This window comes from Manihot esculenta, unplaced genomic scaffold (genome assembly GCF_001659605.2).
Source record: "Manihot esculenta cultivar AM560-2 unplaced genomic scaffold, M.esculenta_v8 Scaffold64, whole genome shotgun sequence".
Taxonomy (NCBI): domain Eukaryota; kingdom Viridiplantae; phylum Streptophyta; class Magnoliopsida; order Malpighiales; family Euphorbiaceae; genus Manihot; species Manihot esculenta.
The window spans coordinates 1390236-1400235 of record NW_025215481.1 but is presented as its reverse complement, the minus strand read 5'-3'; the positions used below and the strand labels follow the sequence as shown (position 1 = coordinate 1400235).

The 10000-nt window shown below is 53.0% G+C and overlaps 1 protein-coding gene across 1 annotated transcript in view; it reads right to left on the bottom strand.

Annotated features, from left to right (window-relative positions):
* Positions 1 to 8159: 8159 nt before the first annotated feature.
* The window catches only part of LOC122722627, a 10894-nt gene continuing 9053 nt past the window's right edge, over positions 8160 to 10000 (bottom strand). Inside the window, exon 3 of the mRNA XM_043953740.1 lies at positions 8160 to 8998. The gene's annotated coding sequence lies outside the window, so the exon portion shown is untranslated. The remainder of the gene's footprint in view (positions 8999 to 10000) is intronic.

Sequence of the window (10000 nt, the reverse complement as noted above, 5' to 3'; positions counted from 1 at the left end):
AACCTGTAAAGCCAATTTTCCTTCCAATTTTGGGGGTCCTTGGTCCCATCACCTTTGGACCGTGACATTCTCCCCCACTCATCCTCGCGACGCCCTCGTCGCGTCTTCTTCGCTTGCCCAACACCACTTGAGCAAACTTCGGACCTCTTCGCATCTCCCTTGTGCGAAGTTGTGGAGGACCCCTCCGTATGTCCACCTACATACGAAGTGTTGCCTTCAGCCTTCTCCTCTAGTGCACTAGTAGCATTCCCCTTGTCCTTGTGGCTAGGTGACTTTGCCATCCCCTCGGCTTTGCACCTACTTTTGCTCCCCCTTGAGCGTCGTCGCCTACGCCTCCCTTGCTTCGGCGAAACCACTTCCCTCGGACTTTCAGCTACTTTGGACCCCTCGTCCATGGCACCATCCACCTTTTCCCTTGGTGGTAGCTCCCTCGGCAACTTTATACCCTTTTGGTCTCCACGTTCCCCTAGGTCCTTCCTCAAACACGAGGATGAAGATGACGACGATGAAGATGATGAGGTACCCGCTTCCTCATCTTGCTCCTCCAAACTTTCCACCCGTCCAAGTGTTCCACACACTTGTAAAGAACCCAAGTTTGCCACCAACGGAGTCTCCTTGTTGCTTTGCTCCCTAGCAACAAGCTCACTCCTCCTTGGGCATTCACCACTCCTATGAGGACCTTTGCAAAAATGACACCTTCGCAAAGATCTACTCTCCTTAGGGACTTCCTCCTTGCCTAGTAGAGGGATGGATGAAGTGGACTCACAATCCCTATCTCTCCTCAAACTTTCCACCTCATCTTTCATCCTTCTCAACTCCTCTACTAATTTCCCAAGTTCACCCCTTAACAACACATTCTCTTCCTTAAGTGTGGCAATCTCACTAAGGAGGGAGGATTTCGAAGACTCACCTTCTTTAACCACCTTGTCGATGGCTTCATTTAGCGCCCCTTGCATCTCCTCGCGAACCTCGTCTATACTTGACTCAAATTCCTCAAGGTGGGACTCTATCTCCTCGAAGCGTTGATCATCATCGACAAGTCGCAATTGCACCCTTGCGAGCTCGACCTCAAAGTCCCCTAGCTCCGCTCTCCCTTGGCTAGGTTTCTTTGGCTCCAACTTCCTCCTTAGGTCGCCATGCTCCTTCCCTTTTGGAGCACCCAAGCCAACCATCCCAACTTCCTTTGTCGGGCTTGACATTGTTGGCAAAATTTGCTTCCTTCGATGAAAACCTCCTTTCTTCCAAAACGGGTGGGGGAACCAAGTACTCCTCTTTACTTGGTCGCGGGTAAAATTCTGCTGCTTTTGGCCTCTCACAGAAAGAACCTCACTGCACTACCCCCGTAGGCAGTTTTGAACCTCACTGGTTACTCCAGCACACAGATTTTCTTCCCCTGAAAATCTGCCACCAATGCCCAGAAATCACCCTCACAATTCTGGACAGGCTAACCTCGCTGGACTGTTCTTCTGCAGCCAAAAATCACCCTTGCCGAAACTGCTCAGCAACTTGCCCAGAAACTGGCAGAAATAACCTCAGTTCCTGCCAAACCAGCACCCCAATAATTCTGGCAGACTCTCGCCCAGAATCAGCTGGAAATAACCTCACTAAGGCAAGCTGACCCTCACTGAAGCAGCAATACCACCCTCTGGTATCTCAGCAACTCCAATCACAGCAGAAATAAACCTCACAATATGCTGCCGCTGGCCAACCAGAACCGGGCAGAATTTGCCTCCAATGGCTCTGATACCACTTCCCAATGGTATCAGCAGAATGAACCTCAGCAGAAGTAGGCTCTGATACCACTTGTCACGGACTAAACGATTCCAACCCCAAAAATCGCTTAAGCCGTGCGGCACTCAGCTCAGTCCGTCGAGCTAAGTCAGCCTAACCTCACAATCACGCAGCGGAAAGTAATTTGAAGGGTTGTGAAGAGCTCGGCCAGCTTCTTGTGGGATGAAGGAAGCTAAACTAGCTAAACTAGCTAGAAGGGAAGAGAATTGGGGAAAATGGCTTTTATATTACACTTGGGAAAATTTACAAGGCAAGAATACAAGAAAGCTCACAAATGTACCACAAAGTGTCTACAAGGTGTCCCAAAGGCTATTTTGGTGTTGGAGGCTCCCACTCTCAAGTTGTTCAGTTACATGTTGCCAATGGGGGTATTTATAGGCAAATGAGGGTGCTCAACCGACCTTAACTCGTGGTTGGTGTTTTTCCACGTGTCTGCCCCTGTTTGGGCGGTTTGGGAGCAATCTGGGACGTTCTGGAATTTTCTGGCAGATTCTGGCAATGAACCTCATTTTGGCGTGCTACGGGCCCGTGCGCCCTGCGCGTCCTCGGCCCGCCCGCGCCTCTCTGCCCGCGCCTCGCAGCTTCCAGCAGCGCCTGGAGAATCCTCGAAGCTTCTGGAACTCTCGCGCGTCTTCCAGCCCGCGTGAACCTCGTTTCCCCGCGCGGCCAACCAGCATCGTTCCGTGCGCGCGGCCCACCAGCGCGCCCCATCTGCGCGCTCGGCCCGCCAGCCTCGCGCGGCCTGCCAGCGTGCCCGCTGAACCTCATCTGCGCCTGGACATCTCCGGATGCCCCTGGAACCTTCTCGACTGTTCCAGCCCCATTGAACCTCCTTCCATCTGGCGACGCCCCCTGGCTTCCAGCACCTTCTCCCGTGCTGGGCTGGCCCAATTGCACCCCGTTGGGCCTGCCACTCGCCAGATTGCCTCCATTGCCTTTGCCAGCCCGTCTGGCCTGCTGGGCTCCACTCCTGGCCCAGTCCCGAAGTGAACCTCGCTTGCTAGCCCTCCTGGCCCGCAAGTCTGCCTGTTTTCCCCAACAGTGCCAGTCACCCCTGGCACCCACGGGCCCGTTCAACCTGCCTGCTGGCCAATCTGCCCCAGTTGGCATTTTTCCCCTGCAACCAGCAGCACAAGCCCGTTGAACCTCATTTGGGCTGCCACCCAGGCCCAAATGCAGAATTGGCTCCAACAACCTGTAAAGCCAATTTTCCTTCCAATTTTGGGGGTCCTTGGTCCCATCACCTTTGGACCGTGACACTTGGATGTGGTAGCCGTTTCTCAGGCTCCCTCTCCGGAATCGAACCCTAATTCTCCGTCACCCGTCACCACCATGGTAGGCCTCTATCCTACCATCGAAAGTTGATAGGGCAGAAATTTGAATGATGCGTCGCCGGCACGATGGCCGTGCGATCCGTCGAGTTATCATGAATCATCAGAGCAACGGGCAGAGCCCGCGTCGACCTTTTATCTAATAAATGCATCCCTTCCAGAAGTCGGGGTTTGTTGCACGTATTAGCTCTAGAATTACTACGGTTATCCGAGTAGCAGATACCATCAAACAAACTATAACTGATTTAATGAGCCATTCGCAGTTTCACAGTCTGAATTAGTTCATACTTACACATGCATGGCTTAATCTTTGAGACAAGCATATGACTACTGGCAGGATCAACCAGGTAGCATTCCTTCGCGACGTCGTCGCCCGCACGGAGGCCCCAGCATGCCGGGGGTTCGAGACGGGCGCGCCGGTCGTTCTGTTACCGATGGGATAATTGGGCTTATGGAAGGAGAAGACTCCATCCTCCCGCATCACATTCCGCATCCGAGAGCACAGCGACAGTCCATGGGCCACGGCAGCCAATAAAGGCATGCTTGGAACACGGATGCAGCTACGGGGTCCGCTTCGCGCTCCGAAGGGGGCGCAGAGCGAAAAAATGGACATCAAAACTTTCGAATTCCGCTTCTGTGGGTATGCAACACAGGAACCCATTCGTTGCACCGAGGCGCGATCCGCTCTCGGGCCGCGACTGAAAGGGATCGAGAGCCAACAGTTCGATGCTCCAGCAAAGAGCCTGCCAGCAGAAACGATCTCGTAACCGCTCATGCGCCACCACGTACACTGAGCAGCAACCCCACGCGACGAACTGCCCCCCGACGAGCGAAAGCACGACGGGATGCCGAAACGCCAAATGGAGCAATTGCCCGCACCGCTGTGCGCGAGGATGAATCGGAGAGGGAGGGACAATGCAAATAATGAAATGCAAAACAGTTATGAATGGAACGTTCGATTCTGACGACAAAGCAATCACTTCAGCCAAACGGAATCACCCTACGTACCACCACCTTGCCTCGGCTGCTCGCACGACGGATTCAGCACGGCACGGGGTGCCATGCCTTCCCCAAGCACTCGCGTTGCCTCAACAAAACAGTGGAAACCGAGATCATCCCCTCAACCTTAGCAACGCAAACAGCATGGAGGGAACGAGTGGGGCACCGTGAGAGTCCAATCACCGCAACCAAAGAAACTCGCCGTACAATACTTCAACATATGCCTCGACAGCTCATGCGTCGGTTCGGAGAAACAGGTGGCATGAAACGCCACGCCCTCACCTAAGCAATCGCACGTGTTGACAAAGTAGAAGCACCAGGCTCATCCCCAAAGCCTAAGCAAAAGCAACCACCACAGTGGGACACATCGGCACGAGCAACAGTGCGCCACCGCAACCAAAGGAAATTGCCATTCTGCCGCAGCATGTGCCTCAACGCCACTCGCACATAGGATTGAGCACGGCATTATATCACCACGCCCTCCCCCAAGCACTCGCAACGCCTTGACAAAAGCATTATGTCACGGACTAAGTGTTTCAATACCCGAAACTCACTTAAACCGTGCGGCACTTAGCTCCCCTAGCTAAGTTCAGCCTTACTCCTTGCTCAAAACAAGAGCAATTGGGTGATTGTGGCAACGGAAGCTTAGTTGTGTGAGAAAGTGTTGGCTAAGCTCAAAGGAGAATGATGATGGAAGGAAGAAATTTGTATTGCTCAAAGAAAGCTTTACAAGGTTTTGTACACTCTTTGGTATCACACTTTGCTCACCTGCTCACTTCTATGTCCAAATGAATTGCCTAAGTGGCTATTTATAGGCATCCCACCTCCTTAATGTGTGGTGGAGATGCATTCTCCAATGTGTGGCTAAGATTCACTCTCTAGAACTTTCAGGGACTTTTTGGTAATTTCTCACCCTGCAGAGAATTCTGGACATGGTGGCTGAGTTGCCTGTGGGACCCACTTGGCTGGGTTGAATCTGCTGGCCAACCAGTTTCTGGAAGGTTCTGGGCTGTTTTGGCCAATTCTGGCCAATTCTGGGCGCTACTGGCCCGTTCTGGGCGCTACTGGCCCGTTCTGGTGCCTTCTGGAATTTTCGTAGGCCAACCAGACTCCCCTGGAATTTTCGTTGGCCAACCAGAACATCCTGGCAGCTTCCCGCGCGCCCCAGCTGCTTCTGGAAGCTGCGCGCGTCTTCCAGCCCGTTCCGCCAATTGGACCTCGCCTGGCATGGATCCGTAGGCCAACCAGTCTTCCGTAGGCCAACCGTATCCGTAGGCCAACCAGCTCCGTAGGCCAACCGTATCCGTAGGCCAACCGGTCTTCCGTAGGCCAACCGTATCCGTAGGCCAACCACGGTCGCTGGCCAACCACGCCCGCTGGCCAACCACGCTCCGTTGGCCAACCACGAATCTGCCAACTGCCCGTTGGCCAGTCAACTGCCTGCCCCGCAGCTGCTGCCACCAGTCGCCCCTTGGCACTCCATAGGGCTGTCCCACCATTCTTCCTTCACAAAACTCTTTGGATTTTAGGGAGGCATGGGAAGAGTCGTGACATTCTCCCCCAGCTATTCTCGCGACGCCCTCGTCGCGTCTCCACGAAGTCGCACCTTCGACCTCCACGGTCTACTCACCCCTGGTGCAAATGGAGAACGTCCCTCAGACTTTACCTCCTTTGGAGAATCACCATCACCTCTATGATTCCCCACACAAGTCCTTACAAACCATTTGACATCCATCACCATATGATGCCAAAAGAACTCACGTCCAAGCATTGCCATCATCTTCCTTACACTTGGACGGCCACAAATCTTGAAGTCATGACACCACCTCATGACCTCCTCCCGCAACTTGCCCCATCTAGGCACAAAGATGCTGCCACGCCTTGTTTTAATGAGCCCCTCATCGACCACGTACTTCCTTGTGACCCCTTCGCGAGCCATCCTCACCAATTGCTTGGCTTGCCCTTCACGCATCGTTGCATCCTTGATGCGCCTCAACAAGGAAGACTTTGGACCCATCGCATCGGCAGTCATCCTCACTCTCTTTATCTTATCATGCCCATCGCTCTTCCTTGGTGGCAATGACTCCTTGGGCAACTCCTTTGGACTTACTACTTGTAGACTAGAGAGTGTGCTAGTGGCACTCTTCCCTCTTGCCAAGTTTATAGCCTTCAAGGTACTCCCATCGGCTAAGCACATATTATTGGCATAGGGGAGAAGAACTGCCTTTACCTTATCCATAAAATCCATTCCTAGCACACAAGAGTGATCATCCAAATCAACAATGTAGAAGTCCAAGGTTCCAGTCCACTCACCTATCTTTACTTGGACATTCCTTGCAACTCCATATGTCGGGGTTGGAAAAGAGTTGACAACTTTCAACCAACCCTCATCACCTTGAAAAGGAACTCCAAGCTTCTTGGCCACATCGAGCTTCATAAAGTTGTATGAAGCCCCGGTGTCCACCAAAGCATGAATGGACTGCCCCTTTACCTCCACTGGAGCAAACAAGCGTCCCTTGCGCTCGCTTGCCACCTCCTTCGGCTTGACATCGATGGCAGCTAGTTGTAAGGCACCCATGCACATATTCTCCCCTTGCTGCTTACTTGCTTCCTTCTCCTCCACTAAGGAAGACAACACCTTGCGCTTTGGACATTCTCTTACCATATGCGGTCCATCGCACAAAAAGCACTTTGGTAGAGGCTTCTCCCTTTCACCTTCTGGCCTCCTCCATCCCTTGGTGAATCCTTCCTTGGATCTCCACGGTTTAACACCTCCCTCCTTGCTTTCATGGGTGTCGCCACCGCCCTTAGTCTTTACTTGCTCTACTCCCTTGCCTTTGTCCCCTTTCTGATATTCAGTCAAGGACTCGGCAATAGAAATGGCAGTGGCTAGATCTTGGGCTCCACGTCTTTCAATCTCAAGTCTTGCCCAATGTTGCAATCCATCCATAAAAGCAAAGAGTGCTTCACTATCAGGATAGCCAGGGATTTCGAGAATTACCTCGGTGAACTCCTTCACATAATCTCGAATTGTCCCACGTTGAGTAAGCCTCCTTAGCCTTGCTCGTGCTTCATGAGCAGCATTCACAGGGTAGAATTGCTTCTTTAATTCTCTCTTGAAATCATCCCACGTCTCTAAGGTGCAAGTGCCCTTCTCGATGTCAGCTTCCCTCCTTCGCCACCAAACCATGGCGGTGTCAGCCAGATACAATGGGGCATGATCAATCTTCCTAGCATCTTCGACAATTCCTAGGGCCTTGAAGTATTGCTCCAAGCTCCATAGGAAATTGTCAATCTCCTTGGCATTACGCGTCCCCCTGAACGCTTGTGGCTTTGGCACTTCCACTCGTGCCATAGGAGCTCCTCCCGAAGTGGATGGTGTGGCTGCCATCCCACCTTGGACCACCACGGAGCGCAACAATGCCAATTGCTCCTCGAGCTCCTTCATCCTCCCCATCATCTTATCCATTTCCGCCCGTAGGAAATGGTTCTCCTCCTTAATGGCAGCATTCTCCTCGGAATGGGCGTGCCTAAGTGACCCTATCTCACTTGCTAGTTTATCGACGGCAGAGTCGAGGGCACCTTGCATCTCCTCTCGGAACTCTTCCATCCCAGAACCGAGTTCCTCTATGCGGGTGTCCACTTCCTCGAACTTTTCCTCCTCCTCGATCAAGACTAGCTCCACCTTCGCAAGACGGGTCTCCAAATCTCCGAGCTCCTCCCTAGCTCGTGTAGGCTCCCTAGATTTGCCCCTTCCTTTCCTTTTACAGCCGCCTTGCTCCTCCACCATTGGAGCAACTCCCCCAGCAATCACCTCGCTTGGATCGGACATCTTTCCTCCAATCAAGCAAACCAACGCTCTGATACCACTTGTCACGGACTAAGTGTTTCAATACCCGAAACTCACTTAAACCGTGCGGCACTTAGCTCCCCTAGCTAAGTTCAGCCTTACTCCTTGCTCAAAACAAGAGCAATTGGGTGATTGTGGCAACGGAAGCTTAGTTGTGTGAGAAAGTGTTGGCTAAGCTCAAAGGAGAATGATGATGGAAGGAAGAAATTTGTATTGCTCAAAGAAAGCTTTACAAGGTTTTGTACACTCTTTGGTATCACACTTTGCTCACCTGCTCACTTCTATGTCCAAATGAATTGCCTAAGTGGCTATTTATAGGCATCCCACCTCCTTAATGTGTGGTGGAGATGCATTCTCCAATGTGTGGCTAAGATTCACTCTCTAGAACTTTCAGGGACTTTTTGGTAATTTCTCACCCTGCAGAGAATTCTGGACATGGTGGCTGAGTTGCCTGTGGGACCCACTTGGCTGGGTTGAATCTGCTGGCCAACCAGTTTCTGGAAGGTTCTGGGCTGTTTTGGCCAATTCTGGCCAATTCTGGGCGCTACTGGCCCGTTCTGGGCGCTACTGGCCCGTTCTGGTGCCTTCTGGAATTTTCGTAGGCCAACCAGACTCCCCTGGAATTTTCGTTGGCCAACCAGAACATCCTGGCAGCTTCCCGCGCGCCCCAGCTGCTTCTGGAAGCTGCGCGCGTCTTCCAGCCCGTTCCGCCAATTGGACCTCGCCTGGCATGGATCCGTAGGCCAACCAGTCTTCCGTAGGCCAACCGTATCCGTAGGCCAACCAGCTCCGTAGGCCAACCGTATCCGTAGGCCAACCGGTCTTCCGTAGGCCAACCGTATCCGTAGGCCAACCACGGTCGCTGGCCAACCACGCCCGCTGGCCAACCACGCTCCGTTGGCCAACCACGAATCTGCCAACTGCCCGTTGGCCAGTCAACTGCCTGCCCCGCAGCTGCTGCCACCAGTCGCCCCTTGGCACTCCATAGGGCTGTCCCACCATTCTTCCTTCACAAAACTCTTTGGATTTTAGGGAGGCATGGGAAGAGTCGTGACAATTAGCACCAAGCTCATCCCCCCAGCCTAGGTATTGCAAAACCACAACAGCCCCGACGTCCATCCACGACCCCGAGGAACGTAAGACCCCACCAAGCAGCAGGCCTACACCACCAAGGACACAAACTAAGACAGGTTGCATCGCACGTCCGCCTGTGTTCAGAGTGCGGTATCCACACCTTGAACCGGCTTCCATTTGACACCCCCCGGCAAAGCCTTCGACCCCAATAGCTTCAGCCCTGTCGCCAGACCCAAACGCCTCAAAAGTCTATGCCACCAGGAACTCACACCATGCCCATTGCATCGCATTTCCGCCAGCACGTTGACCCAAGCACGGCACTAGAATGCCACACCGAAGCCTTGCACAAGCATCCAATTGATACTCCAAGCATGGGGATCGGCCCCAATAGCACTGAGTTCGTCGTCGGAGTTGAGGTACTGACCGCCGAGTTGGATGGAAATATTAGCACAACAAAATCCCAAAGCCCAGTGCATCACCTGGAAACTCGCACATCGGCACGAGCACAACATACAAATGCCATGCCCACACCTTGCACCAGCGTCCATTTAACACGCCCAAGCATTGGGATAAACCACCGGATCATTTCCTTGAACTGTCACCAATGGCCCTGGAATGGGCCCCACCGGGCCCGGGACGGGCCCCACCGGGTCCACCACGCCCGAGAATTTTTTTCGATGTTGAATCGAGAGGTAGAGGTGGAGAGGGGGCTAACAAGCTTATTCGCATGCTATACCGATGCCCACATATGGCCTAGCGCATGCCCAGGCCCCGGCCTTGCTGGCCCCCCCAGGGGGGTGACTACCCACACCCCCCTAAAGAGCCTTAGGAACAAGTTGAGCTGTGCCAGGAGGAAACATCACAATGTCTGAGGTGACACACCCCCCCTAAAAAATTCAATTTTAGGTATTTTGACCTGATTTTTTGCAGATACCTTTATAAAAATGTAATCTAA